This window comes from Solanum lycopersicum, chromosome 6 (genome assembly GCF_036512215.1).
Source record: "Solanum lycopersicum chromosome 6, SLM_r2.1".
Classification (NCBI taxonomy): domain Eukaryota; kingdom Viridiplantae; phylum Streptophyta; class Magnoliopsida; order Solanales; family Solanaceae; genus Solanum; species Solanum lycopersicum.
The window spans coordinates 20,455,746-20,480,117 of record NC_090805.1 but is presented as its reverse complement, the minus strand read 5'-3'; the positions used below and the strand labels follow the sequence as shown (position 1 = coordinate 20,480,117).

The window sequence follows — 24,372 nt, the reverse complement described above, 5'->3', positions numbered from 1 at the left end:
GATCTAGAAGACGTAAAGAAATATTAGGCAAGGATGTTATTTCCAAATGTGATATTAAGTATGAGTTGGCTAATGTAAGTGCCATTAAATTTAAGTGAGGGATTAATTAGTGGCTAATTTGGACTGATTTAATTCAATGGGCCCCACCACTCAAGGCAAAAAAATTAAAAAGGGATCAGATTGTGGGCTGGCCTTAGTGGACAGGTGTAGAGGGGGGCTGCCTCCACTTCATACTATTAAATGAGGTGGAGAAATCCACTCCATGCTATATAAAGTGGTGAAATGCATTGCTGCATATCATCTTCTTCTTCACCACTTGTCTTAGGCAGCCATGGAAATGGAGAAACCAACCCTGCAACTCTTGGCCAGCAGCTGCAAATAATTTGGTTAGTAATCTCCTTGTTTGGTGTGTTAATTCTTTAGAATACCCTTGTTAATTATCCATTAATTTTAAGAAGGGGGCGTGACCAGTAGCTTAGGAAGTTTGTTTTAGTTATTGAATGTACTAAGTATGAATGGAAACCATAATCGGATTATTAGTGGTGTCGTGTTGGTGCTTGGGCTGTTTTGATTAAAGCAAACTGCAGGAAAATTCTGTTTTGGCATTATGTATATGTTGAATGTGATTATGAGTATATACTCCAAAGGATGAATACGATAAGGTAGATGTGTTACGAACTATAAAACGAGTTATCACTCGGTGTGTCGTTGCTTCGCTGATATAGTTGCCGAGATGGAACTGTTTTGGGGAGGGGGCTGTTTAATATGATTCTTTGGGTTATATGTGTTATTGGTATTGTTGTGGATAATTTGGATTGTTGTCGGATTGGGACGAAGTAAGGAAAATAGGGGAGGTGCTGCCGAATTTTCGTTAGATTATTAGCTAGCTTACAAGAAAGTAAAGCACGATGTTTATCTAATTGCGGCACGATTGTTGCTTGTTATAGATTAATAGCTTGAGCAGTAAATATTGGACGTGCGGCTCGATTATACGGTATGTAACGTTGTCCCTTCTTTCTTTGCTTGGCATGACTTTTAAAAATAAGCGAATAACGGACAGATTTGATACTTACCTCTAAAGCGTCTAGGTGATGTATATTCTTGCTTCCACAATTATTCCTCTATATATCGGTTATGTCTAAGGCTATGATGATCTCTAATATCTATGGTAATGCTTCTTAGAGTCATTGAAATTTTACGTTTTCATATCGTATTAAAGGTTCATAATCTTGATAAAACATTAATCTTTGGTAATACTCCTTGCTGGTTCACGTTGATTGTTCTATTGAGTTATAAGAATGATTTTAATTGCATATGGTTGCTCATAATATTCTGCTCGTGCATAGAGTCATTTATCATTTCACCGAGTCCCGGGCCGGGTAATATTCGTGCGGAGTTTCTTGCATATGTCACCGAGTTCCTCACTAGAGGGCCGGGTATGTATATTATATATATGATTGGTGATGAGGATGGTTATGATGATGATGATGACAGAGATGACGTGATGATTATTTTGCCAAGCCCCTTACTAGGGAAGCTGGGCACCTTAAATGTTAAATATATGCATGATTTTCACTTAAAAAGTATATGTGTAGCGATATTTTGTTTCGAGTTGCCACATTGGTATCCTGTCATCTTTACCTTATGCTTTACATACTCAGTACATTGTCCGTACTGACCCCCCTTTCCTCGGGGGGCTGCGTTTCATGCCCGCAGGTGTAGACGCGCAGTTCGGTGATCCTCCCGCCTAGGATATCTACTCTGCTGATTGGGAGAGCTCCACTGTTCCGGAGCCCATTCGTTTTGGTACATAACTTTTGTGTAGTCTTTTGCTCGTCTATGGGTATGGCGGGGCCCTGTCCCGTCGAGTTTCACTAATGTACCCTTAGAGGTCTGTGGACATTATGTGGGTTGTATATATATGTTTTGGATAATGGTCTGGACATGGTTTGTTTGGGATGTCCGCTTGTACAGGGGCAGCCTTGTCGGCTGTGTACATCATTATGCTTTGAATAGTGGCGGCCTTGTCGGCTCGCGTATGCTGTTATGGTTGAATGGTTATGACTCCTTATGAGACAGGTCCTCTTATATATATATATGACGTTGGGGTTGGCTTGATTTGATTAAATTCCATATTGTCTTAGTTTCAGTTGGTCATACTTAGCAGGTTTGTATGTGGGTGTCCAAAACGGGCACTAATCACGGCCTATCGGGTTGGGTCGTGACACTAGGTTTGATCTAGATTTGAATTAGGGATTTTTTTTACGTTTACTTGGTTATTTTGTTGAATTATTGCTATTTGATGTTGGTACACTAATCATGAACAAAATTAGGATGATTGGTAAATGTTCATGCTAGTTCTTGAGAAGATGATCTAGATTATAAAGTGAGTGGTGAATTGACCTAAGTATTATGTCTTAAGCTATGATCTAGTATTGAATTTTGATGTAGTGATTCTTTTTGCGTTTTTACCATGTTGATTATTTACATATAATGATTTATACCCAAATTGGGTTAAATAGAGGGTTGATGGTAAGACCTTGATATTGAATTATGAATGAGACTTGGTAAGTCTTATGATCTCTATCCTTTGCTTCAAATTGTTGGTAATTATTATTAAGTCATAATAATTTTTTGGAGCATGCCTTGAACTAGGATTGATAGGGTGGTATGATGTTGAATTGAAATATTTTGATTATTATGGTGTGATATGGTTTTAAGATTTAAAAGTTTTAAGGATGGTGAAGATTTTAATGTGCTAACTTCACCTATAACTATTGTAATCAAAGGATTCATACTCATGCAATTCTTATTTAGCTATTGATGATGATGATTATACAATGGGTAGACCTGTGACCTAAACTAAGCTATGAATGATCATAAAGGCTTAAAGACTTTTCAAAAATGGACTCTAGCTCAGCACCGAGTGAACTAGAGTGAGGATTATCCTTTCCTACATAAGTAAGGTAGGATCACCAAAGTACTCTTTAGATTGTAGACCACAATGCATGTATCATAAAGAGGGTCCACTTAATATCTCCTAGTTTTTGAACTATGTTGCCCCCATAGGAATACTAGCTAGGATATCCACGTAGTTGCTATGTTTCATGTTTTGATACTACCTTGGCATGTAGTCCACCTTCCTTCTGTATTGATTTTTATTACACCACATTCCACATTAGTTCATGTTGTCTATGTATCCCAGGGAAAGATGTTCCCAAAAGGTAAATTGAACTTGTTGACCTTATAATGGTTCATGTGTATTGGTCTTGCTTTTTTTATATTGAAATCTACTCCTCTGCATGCTTGTTGTGATATGATTTCATGATAGAGTTACTTTGATAGGTATTAAATCATATGATAAGTATATGGACTAGACTTGATTTTATTTTGTTGTTTTTGTTATGTAAATGCCCATGGCTTAATGAACATGCATTAATGATTGGTATGGTGTTGTTGAATATGCTTAATGTTTTTTAATGAAAAATGCATACTTTATGAAATGTCCCTTTTCGTTGAATGTCTTCAAAGTATGTGTGAATATGGTCTCCTACTTTGTATAAGTGGTGTACTAACCCCATTTATTCCTTTTCCCCAACACTTTAGGTTCCGCTCTTTAAGGTGTTTCGAAGACGACTTGAGGAATGCCTGGATCTCGTATTCATCCATGTAGAGTAGGTCCTCAATTTGTGAAGGCGATGTCACTATCTAGCTTATGGAGTTACTTTAGTTAAAGACTTCTATGGTTCTTTATATTCATTTAGTATGAAACATTATATAGAGGCAATTTTACTTGATGTATGGGTTATGCCCAAGTTCTTACAACCTTATTTGATGGTTATGAGATTATACAACTATTATTACTATTATGTCTTTGTTATATTTTAGATACTTATGTGCAAAAAAAGTAGAAGTGTAAGTAATCTTCCGATACGAAAGGTCTATCTATACTATATATATATATATATATATATATATATATATATATATATATATATATATATATATATATATATATATATTATGTGTAAGTAGAGGTCTATGTAAACCTCCAAGTAGAACTAATGAAAAGTTTAATTTTTTTTGCATAATTTGACCTATGAATTTAATGATGTAAACTAAGAGTCTAGTTTTAGTCCTCAAAGAGGACAATGACAGCGATTACATTTAGGGGGCAAACCCGGATGTGAAACCGACGTCCTGAAGCTAGTTCAATGGAGTTCTAGTGTGCCTTAGCCTATTTTACTAAATTTTATGATCTAGAAAATGATGAAAATTGGTGGAAGGGTGTCTAACATGTATTCGAGATGATTCGTTGATGAAACGTCTGGGTACAACTATCTAAGGACCAAGCAAGGGACCTTGAGGAGGACCCTTTCATTTTGGTGTCAATGGTTTCACCAAGGCATTGTCCACCAACAGATGCAACCCACAATCCATTACCAATCGACGGGGCGTGGACAGCTTCCGTTGATAGACACTTAAAACAAATTTTTTGATGTCTGCAAATGGACAGTCTATGAACTTATCAACAAGTGGGTAACACGGAGATGAACAGTGCCCGTCGATGGACCCACGATCCATCGATCGTGGTCTCGTCTTTAGAGCCACTATTTTGCTACACGTTTTTATTTAATTAATTTAATTATTTGGCTTAGTTATAAGGTAAATTAGGGCTTATGGGAGGTATAATTAAGTTAATTAACAACCTATATAAAGACCCTAACTTAATAAAACTGACCTAAGCCCTCATAATTGCCAAACCCAAACTCTCTTCCTTCTCCCTACTTTCTCTCTCCCAAGTTGAAGAACACAATAGAAGACAAGGTCAAGGTGGGTTTTAGGGCTGAAATCACAAATGTTTATCCATAAACATTCACCAAACATTAATGTATGGGATTCCTCTAACCATTGCTACTTCGGGTTTATTCCAATCTTGAAATTAATGTTTCAATCTGATTTGTTTATATTTTCTTTGGTTTGTATTGATTATAATGATTATTTATGACTATGTTACACTACTCAATTATGTATTAGTCTAGTTTCTAGAAGATGACCTTTCCTCCTTAACCCTAGGTTGTGATCTTGATGTAATTTGCGTAGTATTGGTTCAATGGACTTGTTATTTATTGAGTTACAATCCTATAATGTCATTGTAATAACTATGAATATTTTAAAATGAATTTTAGTCCTATAATGATAGTTCTTGAGTAATTGAACTATGTTGCGAAATAGATTATGAATTTGACCTAAGTCTCTTATCTTAAGCAACGAACTAGTGATGGAATATGATGTAGTAACTCAATTGTCCTTTTTATCATGTTGGTTATTGTTGTGTGAAGATATTACACCCATAATGGGTTCATTTAAAGGGTTGATGGTAAGACCATGATGATAGATGATGAAGGAGACTTGATAAGTCTTGTGATCTGAACTCTTTACTTTAATTATTGTTAATTGTGATTATGTGATGATCTTGTTGTAACATTCAAGAAAATGTACTGTCTTAGTTAAGAGACTATTATGTTTTAAGAATAGGTATTGGGGTTAAATATGCATCCCAATGCCAATCATTTTGAAATATTGGGCATATTACAAAATATTGACTTTAAAGGTGTTAGCCAATTTTAAATGTATTAACAAGCTTGTCCATGAAATGTACCAACAATTATGAACCTAAGCCAAAAAAATATATTTTCTAGCATTTGTACATTAGGTGTGAGGCAACAATGCGTCAAGCCTCGGCACCATAGCACATGACCAATTAAAATGGACATGTAGATTAAGTATTGCCTAAGGACATAGTGAGGATTCTTAGGAAAAAAGTAAACATTCCAAATGAACAATCAAGAATATTTAGTTGGTAAATTACAAGCAACACGTGTTTAAAGCCATAAAAGGGAGGGGACAACCCTAACGGAATTAGCTTAGGGTAGTTAGGGGACAAGCATGCGCAAGGGTCCACCCATGTAGGGCCTAACTATCTAAAAAACACTAGACTCTAACTAACTGACCTAATTATCTAAATAAACTAGAAAAAACAAAAATAAACTATCTAGTGCACCCGACAACCTAAAACTTAATTGGGTTACACTAACCTAGTAACATCTTACTACCTAACTTAGGATCGTCAAAATGGTTAGTTATGGTCCAAATTAATTTTCGGGTGCATTAAAAATCACTCCTTGTCCCTTAATTAATTAAATTTAGGAATTAAATAATTAAGGAAAATTCACAAGAAAGGCCAAAACTCTTACGAAAAATTTCAGGTTTGACTAAGTTAAATGCTATCCTATTTTTAGTCAATCTAGTAGGGGCATTTTTGTAATTAACTAAATTATTTATATAATTAACTTAATCACCCTAAATTGAATTAGTGAATATCAGATTCTAAAACTTCTACTCGTGTAAAAACATTAAAAAAATTCCCGACTCAAAATTGTACGCAATTGTGAGAATAAACAGTGCGCAAAACATAGAAAAATAGAAAAGTTCTCTTAGGGGATTTTAAGGTTTTCTTCATGGTTTTCGTGCAAGGTGATCTTTTTAGTTTCAATTCTACATAAGGTATGGGTTTTTTCTCCTGGGAATCTTTCTCCAAGAGGCCTTTGAAACGTTTTGAATTCATTAATGTCGAAACCAGGTATGTTCCCAATGATATTGTTGAACGTCCATCTCCCTAGTTATCCTTGTGTTCGCTTCTATAAGTATATAGATATAATCTAGAACATGTTGTTGGTATGTGGTGCTAACTGATCATTTTTTGTAGGTTCTTGATTTGTTAATGACTAATGAGGCCTATATACTTTATTCATATAATTAGGGTTTTAGTTATAAGAAATAAAGTAAGATGTAATGCTTAATTGTGTTTGAGAATATGAAGTTTCTTAGATATTTATTATGAATTTAGCTTCTGTTAAATTAGACTTTATTATGTTGAGGGTATAACTATAATACATTCATGGGATTAATTAATGTTGCTAGTGATAACATAATGAAATTTTTTTACATGAAAGTTTTGATTGTACCGATAAATTAGCTAATAACACATTGTCCCAAAAGTGAATAAAATTGGCTTACAAAGTTATTTAAAAGACATTATGATTAAATGGATAATGACTAATTTAAACCAAATTAATCATGACCAATGTTACTTTGAATTCATAACAAAGGGTACGCCAATCATTGGGACAAGTCCAAACATACCCTTTCAAAATGAACTATGAATATAAGTAAGTACATTGAACAAAGTTTATAATGTACAAGATAAGGTGAGTAATAACATAATTAAAAGTTCAATAATTATGAAATTTACAAGAATGAGGTGTTAAAAAAAGTTATACAAGTCTCACTCACACCTAGACCACTATGCTAGAGATACTAACATAAAAGCGTGTTAATAATCATGAGACGGGTCTCCTTAACACTAAGATCATAATGTAAGGTTAAATTCACATTTCATCAAGTAAAGAAAGGGATGAACGGTTATCCTAAGAGTTAAGTAAAGCTAATAACTAGAAGCAAGCTTCGATAATGTTTGAGTCAACTATAAAAGATGTAGATAAAAAGAAGTTGAGCAAAGCAATGATAGACTTTGAAGGAGGTTGTGCCAGCACATGTAATCCTCATGATATGAGGCTACCACCAACGTGGATAAGTAGTCTCCATATGTCACCTATTGTTCGAACTATGTTCTCAGCATAGGAATTAGCTAGTGGATTCCACCTAAAAGAGCTAGGTATGATGCTGGTTAACTTTGGTCGATGAAACCACCCCTTTTCGGTGTAGGGTAGACACCGGATTTCACGCATAGCATACATGATGTATGTCTCTTAAATGCTCAAAGAATGAATTATTTTCACATTAGGCTTGAACCACCACTTTTCGGTGTGGGAAATACACTGTACTTTGTTTCACTTTAGCCAGTGAACCACCGCTTTTCAGTGTGGGGTAGACGCTGGATTTCATATATACCTTACATGATATAGGTTCACTTTGATCGGTAAACCACCCCTTTTTGGTGTGGGGAAGACACTAGATTTCAGATTGACTCATATGATGTTAATGCTAAAGATTTCTTTAAGAATGTAAGAAAAAAGAAGAAGCAATGTAAGTTCAAAGTGATCTAAGAAAGTAAGAGCTTAAGTATATCAAATCATCAATGGTTGATAAGAATAAAGTTTAATCAAGTGGTTGTCTTGTGCCAAATAAAGATATATGCTGCAATATATTCTCGTTATACAAATGATCAAATAATGGGCATAATAGCTAAATAAAAAATTGGTTTATACAAACTTCTTTATTATTCTAATAAAGGGCAGTAAAAAAATATGGATGATCAATCCCATAATCTCCCTAATATCAAAAGGACGAAATAAGTTGCCTAGCCAACACAGATTGGCTTATAAAGATTTCATGCACAATTTAACAAGAATTGAAAGAATAAATTGTAGTAATGGTAGCCAAATCATTTCTCTAGTCTTTTCGATTACTTATTTTATTCATTGAAGGTATGAGATTAAAATGAATCATTGCATTTGTATGTAAAAAATAGGATTAAAGGATATTATTGAACTACACAATAAGAAGAAGAAAAGTATTGAAAAATAAACTATGTGTTTGACAAGGAGCTCTCGAGTTTGGGTGAGCAAATTTCAAAATTTTCGTTCGAGTATATCTAAATTTTGTTCATGATTCTAAGGTCTTATTGTCACGACCCAACCCGATAGGCCGTGATTAGTGCCCGTTTTGGACACCCACATACAAACCTGCTAAGTATGACCAACTGAAACTAAGACAATATGGAATTTAATCAAATCAAGCCAACCCCAACGTCATATATATATATAAGAGGACCTGTCTCATAAGGAGTCATAACCATTCAACCATAACAGCATACGCGAGCCGACAAGGCCGCCACTATTCAAAGCATAATGATGTACGCAGCCGACAAGGCTACCCCTGTACAAGCGGACATCCCAAACAAACCATGTCCAGACCATTATCCAAAACATATATATACAACCCACATAATGTCCACAGACCTCTAAGAGTACATTAGTGAAACTCGACGGGACAGGGCCCCACCATACCCATAGACGAGCAAAAGACTACACAAAAGTTATGTACCAAAACGACTGGGCTCCGGAACAGTGGAGCTCTCCCAATCAGCAGAGTAGATATCCTAGGCGGGAGGATCACCGAACTGCGCGTCTACACCTGCGGGCATGAAACGCAGCCCCCCGAGGAAAGGGGGGTCAGTACGGACAATGTACTGAGTATGTAAAGCATAAGGTAAAGATGACAGGATACCAATGTGGCAAGTCGAAACAAAATATCGCTACACATATACTTTTTAAGTGAAAATCATGCATATATTTAACATTTAAGGTGCCCAGCTTCCCTAGTAAGGGGCTCGGCAAAATAATCATCACGTCATCTCCGTCATCATCATCATCATAACCATCCTCATCACCAATCATATATATAATATACATACCCGGCCCTCTAGTGAGGGACTCGGTGACATATGCAAGAAACTCCGCACGAACATTACCCGGCCCGGGACTCGGTGAAATGATAAATGACTCTATGCACGAGCAGAATATTATGAGCAACCATATGCAATTAAAATCATTTCTTATAACTCAATAGAACAATCAACGTGAACCAGCAAGGAGTATTACCAAAGATTAATGTTTTATCAAGATTATGAACCTTTAATACGATATGAAAACGTAAAATTTCAATGACTCTAAGAAGCATTACCATAGATATTAGAGATCATCATAGCCTTAGACATAACCGATATATAGAGGAATAATTATGGAAGCAAGAATATACATCACCTAGACGCTTTAGAGGTAAGTATCAAATCTGTCCGTTATTCGCTTATTTTTAAAAGTCATGCCAAGCAAAGAAAGAAGGGACAGCGTTACATACCGTATAATTGAGCCGCACGTCCAATATTTACTGCTCAAGCTATTAATCTATAACAAGCAACAATCGTGCCGCAATTAGATAAACATCGTGCTTTACTTTCTTGTAAGCTAGCTAATAATCTAACGAAAATTCGGCAGCACCTCCCCTATTTTCCTTACTTCGTCCCAATCTGACAACAATCCAAATTATCCACAGCAATACCAATAACACATATAACCCAAAGAATCATATAAACAGCCCAAGCACCAACATGACACCACTAATAATCCGATTATGGTTTCCATTCATACTTAGCACATTCAATAACTAAAACAAACTTCCTAAGCTACTGGTCACGCCCCCTTCTTAAAATTAATGGATAATTAACAAGGGTATTCTAAAGAATTAACACACCAAACAAGGAGATTACTAACCAAATTATTTGCAGCTGCTGGCCAAGAGTTGCAGGGTTGGTTTCTCCATTTCCATGGCTGCCTAAGACAAGTGGTGAAGAAGAAGATGATATGCAGCAATGCATTTCACCACTTTATATAGCATGGAGTGGATTTCTCCACCTCATTTAATAGTATGAAGTGGAGGCAGCCCCCCTCTACACCTGTCCACTAAGGCCAGCCCACAATCTGATCCCTTTTTAATTTTTGCCTTGAGTGGTGGGGCCCATTGGATTAAATCAATCCAAATTAGCCACTAATTAATCCCTCACTTAAAGTTAATGGCACTTACATTAACCAACTCATACTTAATATCACATTTGGAAATAACATCCTTGCCTAATATTTCTTTACGTCTTCTAGATCACGATGCGCACTACGTATAAAAAAATACGAGGCATAACATCCTTCCCCCCTTAGGAACATTCGTCCTCGAATGTTAAGTTAGCGTCTTGCAAAAACAAATTCCAGCGAGGTCTCTCTAAAAGTTATACCTATCAACCTGCATTCCGTAACTTACAGATGCCTCACAGCTACATAATCTCATTATCTATCAATATAGTCAAGCTAGGAATTGAATTACCTGCAGGTACGGGGAACAAGTAAGGATACTTATTTTTCATTTCGTCTTCCGCTTCCCAAGTCATCTCCTCCCTATTGTTATTTTGCCACAACACTTTGACGGAAGCCACATCCTTAGTACGTAACCTTCTAACCTGACGATCAAGTATAGCCACGGGTTTCTCCTCATATGACAACTCCTCTGTTACCTGAATATCATCTACAGGGAATACTCTAGAAGGATCACCAATACATTTACGTAGCATCGATACATGGAAGACTGGATGTACCGCCTCCAAATCAGATGGTAGATCCAACTCATAGGAAACCTTGCCTATCCTACGAACAATCTGATAAGGCCCAATGTATCTCGGACTGAGCTTCCCCTTCCTGCCGAATCTCATCACACCCCTCATGGGTGATACCTTCAGGAATACCCAGTCACCAATCTGAAACTCCAAATCTCGACGCCGATTATCTTCATATGACTTTTGTCGACTCTGGGCTGCTAATAATCTTTCTTGAATAAGCTTCACCTTGTCAACAGCTTGCTGAATCACATCCGGGCCTATTAACTTAGTCTCGCCAACATCAAACCACCAATAGGTGATCTGCACTTCCTCCCATATAAGGCCTCGTACGGTGCCATCTGGATACTAGAATGGTAGCTATTATTATAGGCAAACTCAATGAGCGGCAAGTGGTCATCCCAGCTTCCTTTGAAGTCAATAATACAGGCCCGCAACATATCTTCTAGTGTCTGAATAGTACGCTCAGCCTGCCCATCAGTCTGAGGGTGAAATGCTGTGCTAAGGTTCACCTGTGTCCCCAATCCCTTCTGAAACGATCTCCAAAAGTTGGCTGTAAATTGAGCTCCTCTGTCTGATATAATGGACGTGGGAACCCCATGAAGTCTCACTATCTCCCTGACATATAACCTCGCATAATCTTCAGCCGAATAAGTAGTCCTGACTGGAAGAAAATGGGCCGATTTCGTCAGCCTATCTACAATAACTCATATAGAGTCATACTTCCGTTGAGTGCGAGGTAAGCCTGTAATGAAGTCCATATTAATCATTTCCCATTTCCAAGTCGGGATCTCTATCTCCTGTAATAATCCACCAGGCTTTTGATGTTCGATCTTAACTTGTTGACAATTTGGGCACTGAGCAACAAACTCTGCTATGTCCTTTTTCATGCCATCCCACCAATATAAGCATCTGAGGTCATGATACATTTTTGTTGACCCTGGGTGAATAGAATAACGGGCAGAGTGTGCCTCTCCCATAACTTGCCGTCGTAGCCCCGCAGTATCGGGTACACACAATCTGCCTTCATATTGTAACACTCCATCAGGTGTAACCTTAAATGGGGTCTTTTCCTTTTGAAGAGCTGCATCTCTATACTGTTCCAGAATAGGGTCCTTGTATTGGTGTCGCTTTACCTCATCTATGATTGAGGACTCAGCAACCTCTCGAATAGAAACTCCACTATCTTCCGAATTAGCTAGACGGACTCCAAGGCTGGATAGCCGCTGAATCTCCCGAACCATATCCCTCCTTTCTGGTTGTACATCTGTCAAGCTACCCATGGACTTACGGCTAAGAGCATCTGCTACAACATTCGCTTTCCCTGGATGATATAAAATATCAACATCATAATCCTTTAGCAACTCTAACCACCGCCTCTGTCGTAAGTTCAGCTCCTTCTGTTTAAAGATATATTGGAGACTCTTATGATCTGTATAGATGTCCACATGGACACCATATAAATAATGTCTCCATATCTTCAAGGCATGAACCACGACCGCTAACTCCAGATCGTGAGTAGGATAGTTCTTTTCATGCTTCCTAAGTTGTCGGGAGGCATAGGCTATAACTTTGCCATGCTGCATCAATACACATCCTAGCCCAACACCCGAAGCATCACAATAAATAACATAGCCGTCTGGTCCCTCTGGAAGAGTTAGGACTGGAGCTGTAGTCAATTTGTCTTTCAATAGCTGGAAGCTTCGCTCACAAGCATCTGTCCACTGGAACTTGGCTGCCTTTTGAGTTAGCCTTGTCAAAGGCACTGAAATTGAGGCAAACTTTTCTACGAATCTCCTGTAATATCCTGCTAACCCCAAAAAGCTGCGTACCTCAGTAGGTGTCGTAGGTCTGGGCCAAGTCTTTACTGCCTCAATCTTCTGCGTATCTACCCGAATACCATCAGCTCCAATAATATGCCCCAAGAATGCCACTGAAGTCAACCAGAACTCGCACTTAGAAAATTTAGCATACAACTTCTGGTGCTGAAGCACCCTAAGTACCGTCCTTAAATGATCTGCATGCTCCTCTTCTGAACGTGAATAGACCAGAATATCGTCTATAAATACAATAACAAACATATCAAGGAATGGTTTAAATACTCGATTCATTAAATCCATGAATACCGCTGGAGCATTAGTCAGCCCAAAAGACAGCACTCTAAAATCATAATGTCCATATCGGGTTCGGAATGCTGTCTTTGGAATATCTTCCTCCCTTACCCGCACCTGATGATAACCTGACCGCAAGTCTATCTTTGAAAAACACTTTGCACCCTGCAACTGGTCAAATAGATCGTCAATCCTTGGGAGGGGATACCTGTTCTTTATTGTTACTTTGTTCAACTGCCTATAATCAATGCACATCCGCAGCGACCCATCCTTCTTCCTCACAAACAGTACTGGTGCTCCTCAAGGTGACGTACTAGGCCTGATGAAGCCCTTTTCTAGCAAATCCCTCAATTGCTCTTTCAATTCTTTCAACTCAGCAGGTGCCATTCTATAAGGAGGTATAGATATAGGCTGGGTATCTGGCAGTACATCTATAGTAAACTCTATCTCCCGTTCTGGAGGAAGGCCTGGAAGTTCCTCGGGGAATACATCAGGAAATTCATTAACTACCGGGACTAATTGAAGAGTCGGTGCCTCTGCCTTTATGTCATACACCCGAATCAGATGGTAAATATAGCCTTTTCTAACCATCTTCCCGGCCTTGAGGTATGAAATGAACTTACTTTTCGGCGATACTGTACTTCCCTTCCACTCTATAATCGGTTCCCCTGGAAATTGAAATCGAACTATCTTTTCTCTGCAATCAACATTAGCATAACAAGCAGCCAACCAATCCATGCCCATGATAATATCAAACTCAATCATATTTAACTCTATTAGATCTGCTACGGTATGACGACTATATATAGCTACTGAACAATTCCTATATACTCGCGTAGCTATGACAAAATCTCCTACAGGTGTAGCTACCTCAAATGGTTCTATCAACTCAGACTCTATTCCGATCCTACTAGCAACAAAGGGAGATATATATGATAAGGTGGAACTTGGGTCTATCAATGCATACACACTTCGGGAGAATAGTGATAATATACCTGTGATCACATTAGGTGACGCCTCTTGATCTTGCCTATTAGTCAAAGCATATATACGGTTTGAGGGACCGCTAGAACTAGAAGCTCCACCACGTCCTCTACCACGGCCTGCTGGTGCCTGAATACCCTGCCCCGTAGGGCGCATAGCCACAGAAGAAGATGAACCAGTAACGGACCCTCTAGGCTGTGCCATACCACCTGCACTACCTCTAAGGTGACACTCCCTCATAGTATGGCCCTGACGGCCGCAAGAAAAACACGCACCTGTAGCCCAACGACATTCCCCAGGATGGGACTTACCACAACGAGAACACCGAGGCAAAGGTGGCCTCGACTGGCTCAAACCCCTGCCCATCTGTGACCCTGACGCCCTAGAGCTCTGACCAGGTTCCGAATATCCCATACGATCGAACCCCCTACCCATGAAACGTGGGGGTGCACTCTGTGCTGGCTGGGAAGAAAATCTAACATGCTGCTGAGACTGCCCGCTTTGAAACTCGTCAGGATAACCTGCTGATCTAGCCCTCTTATGCTGGCCTCTATTATAATCTCTATCTGGCTGACGTCCTCGGTGCCGATCCTCTACCCCCTGTGCATATGCCTGCACCCGAGCAATGTCCATACCTGGCTGAAGAGTCACTGCCATACAACCGTCAATCAGATAACGATCCAATCCCATCACATAACGATGTACCCTGTCTGCCATATCAGCCACAATAGTAGGCGCATGCCTAGCCAATGAATCAAACTCGAGGCTATACTCTCGAACGCTCCTGCATTTTGCTTCAAACGCAAGAATTTATCGACTCTAGCTCGCTTCATCTCTGGAGGCAGGAAGTGGCCCTGGAAAGCCTCCACAAATTCATCCCATACCGCTGGAGGGGCACCCTCACCCCTAGATAACTCCCAAGACTCATACCAATTAATAGCTACATCCCGCAAACGATACGTAGCCAACTCAACAGACTCGGTCTCCGAAGCCTTGATTATCCTCAATGTACGCTGCATCTGACGAATAAACTCTTGCGGATCATCCTGTGGCCTTGACCCAAAGAACTCTGGAGGATTACAACTTAAGAAGTCACGAGCCCTTAAGCTATCAGATCTGTCCGCATGATCAACTCCTAGTCCATGCCTGCGAGCCTGATCTGCCACTAATCTAATCAGCAATCGAACCGCATCTCTCATGGCCCTATCCTCCGTCCCTGACTGAGGAGCTGGAGGTTCAGATGTTGGGGCCTCGGGGGCTGGTGGTGTCCCCCGAACTGGAGCTGCTGCTGCTCTAAGCTCTTCTGGCGGTGGGGGTGTAGCAGAGCTCTCCGACTGGAGCATAATACTAGGCATAGACTGGGCACGGGCCCTAGTAACTCTTCGGGTCTGACTAGTACCTTCTACTACCGATTTTCCCTTCTGGGCGGTTGCCGCTTTCTTTGGAGGCATAGCTGAAAACACATGTATTCGTTAGAGAGGGATTATCCTGTTAATATAGCTCTATCGCACGATCTAGAATAAGAAGAAAGAATGACATCCTAAATGTCCTGTAGCTTCCTGTTTATAGATGTGGTGCACAACACACCGATAAACAAGACTCTACTAGACACGGTCTGTAGGCACTTTCGAGGAAGAACCGCTCTGATACCACTCTTTGTCACGACCCAACCCGATAGGCTGTGATTAGTGCCCGTTTTGGACACCCACATACAAACCTGCTAAGTATGACCAACTGAAACTAAGACAATATGGAATTTAATCAAATCAAGCCAACCCCAACGTCATATATATATATAAGAGGACATGTCTCATAAGGAGTCATAACCATTCAACCATAACAGCATACGCGAGCCGACAAGGCCGCCACTATTCAAAGCATAATGATGTACGCAGCCGACAAGGCTGCCCCTGTACAAGCGGACATCCCAAACAAACCATGTCCAGACCATTATCCAAAACATATATATACAACCCACATAATGTCCACAGACCTCTAAGAGTACATTAGTGAAACTCGACGGGACAGGGCCCCGCCATACCCTAGACGAGCAAAAGACTACACAAAAGTTATGTACCAAAACGACTGGGCTCCGGAACATTGGAGCTCTCCCAATCAGCAGAGTAGATATCCTAGGCGGGAGGATCACCGAACTGCGCGTCTACACCTGCGGGCATGAAACGCAGCCCCCCGAGGAAAGGGGGGTCAGTACGGACAATGTACTGAGTATGTAAAGCATAAGGTAAAGATGACAGGATACCAATGTGGCAAGTCGAAACAAAATATCGCTACACATATACTTTTTAAGTGAAAATCATGCATATATTTAACATTTAAGGTGCCCAGCTTCCCTAGTAAGGGGCTCGGCAAAATAATCATCACGTCATCTCCGTCATCATCATCATCATAACCATCCTCATCACCAATCATATATATAATATACATACCCGGCCCTCTAGTGAGGGACTCGGTGACATATGCAAGAAACTCCGCACGAACATTACCCGGCCCGAGACTCGGTGAAATGATAAATGACTCTATGCATGAGCAGAATATTATGAGCAACCATATGCAATTAAAATCATTTCTTATAACTCAATAGAACAATCAACGTGAACCAGCAAGGAGTATTACCAAAGATTAATGTTTTATCAAGATTATGAACCTTTAATACGATATGAAAACGTAAAATTTCAATGACTCTAAGAAGCATTACCATAGATATTAGAGATCATCATAGCCTTAGACATAACCGATATATAGAGGAATAATTGTGGAAGCAAGAATATACATCACCTAGACGCTTTAGAGGTAAGTATCAAATCTGTCCGTTATTCGCTTATTTTTAAAAGTCATGCCAAGCAAAGAAAGAAGGGACAACGTTACATACCGTATAATTTAGCCGCACGTCCAATATTTACTGCTCAAGCTATTAATCTATAACAAGCAACAATCATGCCGCAATTAGATAAACATCGTGCTTTACTTTCTTGTAAGCTAGCTAATAATCTAACGAAAATTCGGCAGCACCTCCCCTATTTTCCTTACTTCGTCCCAATCCGACAACACTCCAAATTATCCACAGCAATACCAATAACACATATAACCCAAAGAATCATATAAACAGCCCAAGCACCAACATGACACCACTAATAATCCGATTATGGTTTCCATTCATACTTAGCACATTCAATAACTAAAACAAACTTCCTAAGCTACTGGTCACACCCCCTTCTTAAAATTAATGGATAATTAACAAGGGTATTCTAAAGAATTAACACACCAAACAAGGAGATTACTAACCAAATTATTTGCAGCTGCTGGCCAAGAGTTGCAAGGTTGGTTTCTCCATTTCCATGGCTGCCTAAGACAAGTGGTGAAGAAGAAGATGATATGCAGCAATGCATTTCACCACTTTATATAGCATGGAGTGGATTTCTCCACCTCATTTAATAGTATGAAGTGGAGGCAGCCCCCCTCTACACCTGTCCACTAAGGCCAGCCCACAATCTGATCCCTTTTTAATTTTTGCCTTGAGTGGTGGGGCCCATTGGATTAAATCAATCCAAATTAGCCACTAATTAATCCCTCACTTAAAGTTAATGGCACTTATATTAACCAACTCATACTTAATATCACATTTGGAAATAACATCCTTGCCTAATATTTCTTTACGTCTTCTAGATCACGATGCGCACTACGTATAAAAAAAAATACGAGGCATAACACTTATGTTCATATAGAAAATGATTAGTGTTCTTTGAATGCATTAAAATATGTCATATTCATACCACAATTCACAAATAATGAATAAGAAAAGTCTAGTTACTTAACTTTCAAGAAATTGCCTGTTTTTATAGGAAGAGTTTTCCTTGATCATGCATAGAACTTATGTGCATATACCCATATTCATTACAGGTGTGTACTAACCTTATGTTATTACTATTTTATTGGCGCGGGTCTGAAAGCATATTGAAGACTCATTGAAGTAATTTGGAATAGCGATCTCCATACTTTGGTAGGTCCTCTTGAGTACGAGGATGCTACACCTATAATTCTAGCTTAGTAATTTAGACATAGCTAGTTGATGTTATCCCTAGCCTTTCATTTAAGACTTTTATTTAAAGCTTTGTACTAAGGCCGTTATGAAAACTATTAAGATTTTAAGTTAGAGCTCGTTAGAATATGATTATACATAGTAATCTTATGAAGCCTATGTATAATTCACTATGTTTAAAAAGTTTTAAATTTTCCACAAATATAACTATATGATTGTTATTAAAGCAAAGAAGAGGTTTGTCTGCCACCTGTAAGAGGTTAACGACGACGGTTGTATCCAGAATCAAGAATTAGGGTGTGAGAAACATGGTATCAGAGTATGACGTTGAATTAGCTAGTAACTAAAGGTAAAAACAACCATGTTATGTAGTTTCTAACTTATGGTTGTGAATCGCACCACAATCATGACTTAGAGACTAAGTGATGATATGCAACCTCCCTTCTTCTATTTTTTTCGTGTTGTATAGAGCTTTGACATGTTTTGTCATTCTAATTACTACTTCCTTCTTGTGTATACGTGTAGAAAATGAACATGAGGGGAAACACATGCAGAAGAGTCGAAGAAGCAGCTATTGGAGTCGACCAAGCTCCGCCTCAATCCCCTACTAATGGATGCAAGTGTCTGTCAACCGAGTTGTGTTGACAGATGGATAAGTAAGAGAAGAACTAGTTCAAATTGACCAAGCCATCACTACTTCGTCAAAGACTATCACAGCCTAGGACACTATTGAGGGTGCTCATAGGGAGAACCCACATGCTAGCACCATGGCTAGCAGACTGAGGGACTTCAGTAGAATGAATCCTCCATTATAAAATGGGTCCAAGACCAATGAGGATCCTCAAAAATTTGTAGCTAAGGTTCATAAGATTTTATGTGCTATGATGTAAATGGAGAGAAAAAGGCTGAGTCGGCTTCGTACCAACTCAAAGATGTGGCTCAGTTGTGGAATAGGATGTGGCCAGATGGCTGAGCACCAGGAGAAGTTCCCATTACTTGGGACGTTCTTAAGATTGAATTCCGAGAGAGATTCTTTCCCACGGAACCAAGAGAGGCTAAGGTTGAGATTTATTAACCAACGACATGAAGGTATGTCAGCCAAGGAGTATTCCTTGAAATTTACTAAGCCCTCGAAATATGTTCCTTCTCTTGTGTCCAATAGAAGGGATGAGATGAAGATTAGTGTGTTAGAGGATTTGGAGGAGGAATGTCGGGTAGCTATGTTGCATGAGTACATGGACCTTGGTAGGTTGATGGTACATGCACAGAAGGTTGAGGAAAGTAGTCGGAGAAAGAGAGACCGAGAGAGATAGAAATCTAGGTCCTCGGATCAGTATGATTCGAGTAATGGTAATAATTTCATTATAGTTTTGAATAGGCCCAAGTTCAATAAGGGGCACAAGCATTCAGGTAATCTTACAACTTCTAATAACACTAACTCCGAGGTAGACAAGTCTGACTCCAAGAAAGGCAATGATAGAAATGCCCAGCGTGACAGAGAGCCGTGTGGTAAGTTTTGTCGTATGCATGGAGGTGAGTTCTTGGTAGGTACTAATTCTTTCTATGGGTGCAACAAGAGTGGGGATATAATTAGGGACTGCCTACATGTGAAGAACCAGGCCAAAGCAAATGCTCAGCCTCCTCCTAATCCTACTGCTACAGCTAAGCCTCATAAGAGGAACCTGTTTTATGATTTGAAAGGTAGATAGGAGAAGGAAAGTCAACTAATGTGGTCAATGGTAACTTGCTTGTCTTTTCTCTTCCTGGTCATGCATTGTAAGATCATGGATCCACCTTGTCTTTTGATTCACCTTTAGTAACTAATAAATTTGACTTGCATCCTGAGATCTCGCATGAACCTTTTCTATTAAGTACTACCATAAGACACAACATTAGAACTGAAAGGGTATATAGAGATTTGCTAGATAACTATTCTTGATAGAGTTATCTATGCTGACCTAATAAAATTAACAATGGTTGACATTGATATAAATTTGGGTATGGATTGGCTCCATAGATGTTATGCTACCATAGTCTTTCTAAACAGGGTAGTAAGATTTCAGTTTCCTAATGAGTTAGAGTTGGAATGGGAAGGGCGTAGTTAAAATCCGACAAGTCAAATAGTTTCCCATCTTAAATCCAATAAGATGTTATCTAAGGGGTAGTTATACAACTTAGTAAGAGTCGATGACTTAGAACATGATGTTCCTTCCATAGACTCAGTGTCCATAGTGAATGAGTGTCAAGATGTATCATGATCTCAAGGAGATCTATTGGTTGGGAGGTATGTAGTGAGATATTCTATGTTTTAGAGGTGTTCCCAAATTGCTAACAAGTTAAGACCAAACAGCTAAAAACTTCATGTCTTACCTAGTCGATTAAGATCCCGTTACCCTAACTTGTTTAGTTCTTTAGGTCAGATATACTCTTCCTATGTCTGGTTTTTATTTATGAAACACTGACTTGTTAATGCATTTGCCGATTTGATTTTAAAGTTCATAATCGTGTCTCTTATACTTGCACAATATGAGTTAAAATGAGTTCATGTTTGCATTCATGATGTGGTTTTTCTAACTGTAGACATGATTTTTGTGTTACATGAGTTGTGATGTGCATTAAGTTAATTGTGATTAAGAATGAAGTTCCTCAATCTCAAACATGAAATTTCAGATAATCTATGAGTAATATGCATCATACAGAGTAAATGTGAATAACAAATTTACAAAGAGTAAAGTTTCAAGTAAGATAATGTGTTTTCGAAATTACCCTCGTTGGTTTAAAAGGATGTATAATTTCATTTTTGGATGAATATTCCTAAGGGGGGATAACGTATTATTCCAGAAAATGTACACGTCTAATGAAGAGCCTATTAAGTTTTAAGAATAGGTATTGGGGGTAAACGACATCCAAGTGCACAATATTTAGGAAATATTGTCTTAGAGGGTGCTAGCAAATTTTCTATGTATTAACAAGCTTGTCCAATAAGTATACCTACTTTAAGTCCCAAATCTAAAAACATAGGTTTTCTACCATTTGCACATTAGGTGCGAGGCATCCATGTGTCAAGCCTTGGCACCATAGCATGTGTCCAAATTTAATGGGCATGTAGACAAAAAGTAGTGCCCAAGATAATAGTGAGGATCTTTGGGACGATAGTAAGCACTCCAAATGAACCATAAAGAATATTATGTAAGGAAATTACAATTAACACATGTGCAAGCACATGTGAAAATTGGCTAAGGGAGGGGACCACCCTAACCGAATTCGTTCAGGGAAGTTAGGGGGAAGGCGTGCGCAAAGGTCCACCCATGTGGGGAATAACTCTCTAACAAAATCTCGTCTATAACTAAATGAACTAACTATCTAACTAACCTAGGACAAACAAAAATATACTATCGAGTGCACCCAAAAACGCAAGACTTAATTGAGTTACACTAACTTAATAACTAGTTCAAGAAACATCCTAGTACCTAACCTCGGATCGTCCAAAAGAGTTAGTTATGGTCCCAATGTCTTAGGGGTAATTTAGTAATTAACCTAGGTCCCTTAATTAATTAATTTAAGGAATTAATTAACTAAGGAAAATTTACAAGCAAGGCAAAAACTCATAATTTTTTTTTAGATTTGACTAAGTTAAATGGTTTCCTATTTTTAGTCAATCTAGAAAGGGCATTTTATCAATTAACTAATTAATTTATTTTACTAACTTAATTAGCCTAAATTTAATTAGTCAATATCAGTTCCTAATACTTAGGCTCATGTTAAAACAACTACAGAATTCACGACTTAAAACAGTACGCAATCGTGAGAAAAATAGTGTGCAAAAACATAGAAAACAGAATAAGCTCTCTTAGGCGATAAGAAGGTATTCTTCAAAGTTTTCGTGCAAGGTGATCTTCGTAGTTTTAATTCTACATAAAGTATGGGTTTTCTCTCTTGGAATTTTTTCTTGGAGAGGCCTTTTAAATGTTTTGAATTCATGAATGTTGAAACTAGAGTTATTCCCAATGATATTGTTGAACGTCCATCTCTCTAGTTATCCTTGTTTTCGATCCTACAAGAATATAGATGTAATCTCGAATATGTTATTGGTATGTGGTGCTAACTGATCATTGTGTGTAGGTTCTTGATTTGTTAATGACTAATGAGGCTATATACTTGATTCAATATATTAGGGTATTAGTTATATGAAATAAAGAAGGATGTAATGCTTAATGGTTAAATTTGACTTTATATTGGGGGGATCACTATAATAAATTCAGAGGATTAATTGATGTTTCTATTGATAACATAATGAAAATTGTTTAATCGAAAGTTTTGTTTATGCCAATGAATTGGCTAACAATACATTGTCCAAAAAGTGGAATGGAATTGGCTTACAATATTATTTCAATGATATGATAAAGAATTTGCTAATGAATTATTTAAACCAAATTAACCATGACCAATTTAACTTTGTTGAACTAAGCATATAACATTCATAAAAAATTGTATCAAGCTACCAAATGTCATTGGACAAGATAAGGTGTGTCATAACATAATTAAAAGATTTAGAATTATGAAAGTAACCAGAATGAGGTGTTAAAAGAAGTGAGACATGTCTCACTAACACCTAGACAAATGTGCTAAATATACTCACAAAAAAGGTGTTAATAATCGGAAGACGAGTCTCATAAACATCAAGATTATAATGTAAGGTTAAATTCAGATTTCATCAAGTAAATGAAGGTATGACCTATTATCCAAAGAGTTAAGTAAACCTCATAAGTAAAAAGCAAGCTTTTATAATGTTTGAGTCAACTCTAAAAGATGTAAAGAAAAAGAAGCTGAGCAAAGCACCAATGCACTAGCAATAAACTTGTGCAAGCAGATGTTACCCTCATGAGATGAGACTACCACCAAAGTTGATAAGTAGTTCCATATGTCTCCTAGTCATTGAATTATGCTGCAAGCATAAGAACTAGCCAGTGGATTCAACCTAAGAGAGCTAGGTATGATGCGGTATCAGTTTGGCCGGTGAAACTACCCCTTTTTAGTGTGGGGCATAGGCTAGATTTCATGCTTAGTTAATATAATCTATATCGGCTAAATGATTAAAGAAAGTATTCTGTTCACTTTAGAAGTCAACCACCTATTGTCGGTGTGGGGAAGACACTAGACATTGTTTTACTTTAGCTGATGAATCACCCCTTTTCGGTGTGGTGCAGACAATGGATTTCATGTTAAACTAACATGATCTAGATTCACTTTTATAGGTGAACCACCATTTTTCACTGTGGGGCAGACACTGGATTTCATGTTTGCTCACATATTCATAATGTATAGATTTCTTTAAGAATGTAAGAAAGAATGAAGAAGATATGAAGAAGATATGTAAGTTAAAAGTACGCTAAAAAAGTAAGAACTTGAGTATATCAAACCATCAGTGGTTAAAAAATTATGCTTCAATATCTTCACGTTATGCAAATGATAAAATAATGGGCACAGCCAAATAAATAATTGGCTTATAGTGACTTATTATGATATGCCAATAAAGGTTAGTAAAACGTAATGGCTACTTAATGCCACATAATCTCCCTAATATGAAAATCATGAAATAAGTGGCCTAGCCAATACATATTGGCTTATAAAGATTTCATGCCCAATTTAACAAGAATGGAAAGAATAAACTATAGTAAGGGTAGATAAATCATTTCCCTATTCTTTTAGATTCCTTACTTGATTCATTGTAGGCATGGGAATACAATGAATCCTTGCACTTATATGTAAAAACATAAGATTAAAGTATATCATTTAACTACACATCAATAAGAATAAAAATACTAAAAAATAAACTAAGTGTTAGCGAAGGAGATCCCAAGTTAAGTGGGAGTAAATTTCAAAATTTCGTTCGAGTTGTTCTAAAATTATAGTCATGATTCTAGGTATTATGTTCATATAGAAAATGAGTTGTGTGTTTTGAATGCATTAAAATACGT

At 38.0% G+C, this 24,372-nt stretch overlaps 1 long non-coding RNA gene across 1 annotated transcript; it reads right to left on the bottom strand.

Moving 5' to 3' along the window:
• Positions 1 to 16,174: 16,174 nt before the first annotated feature.
• On the bottom strand, positions 16,175 to 17,830 carry LOC138349036 (uncharacterized). The gene is made up of 2 exons (XR_011221565.1): positions 17,641 to 17,830; positions 16,175 to 16,504 (listed from the first exon to the last, which is right to left on the bottom strand). It is a non-coding gene; the product is annotated as an uncharacterized lncRNA (long non-coding RNA).
• Positions 17,831 to 24,372: the final 6,542 nt, after the last annotated feature.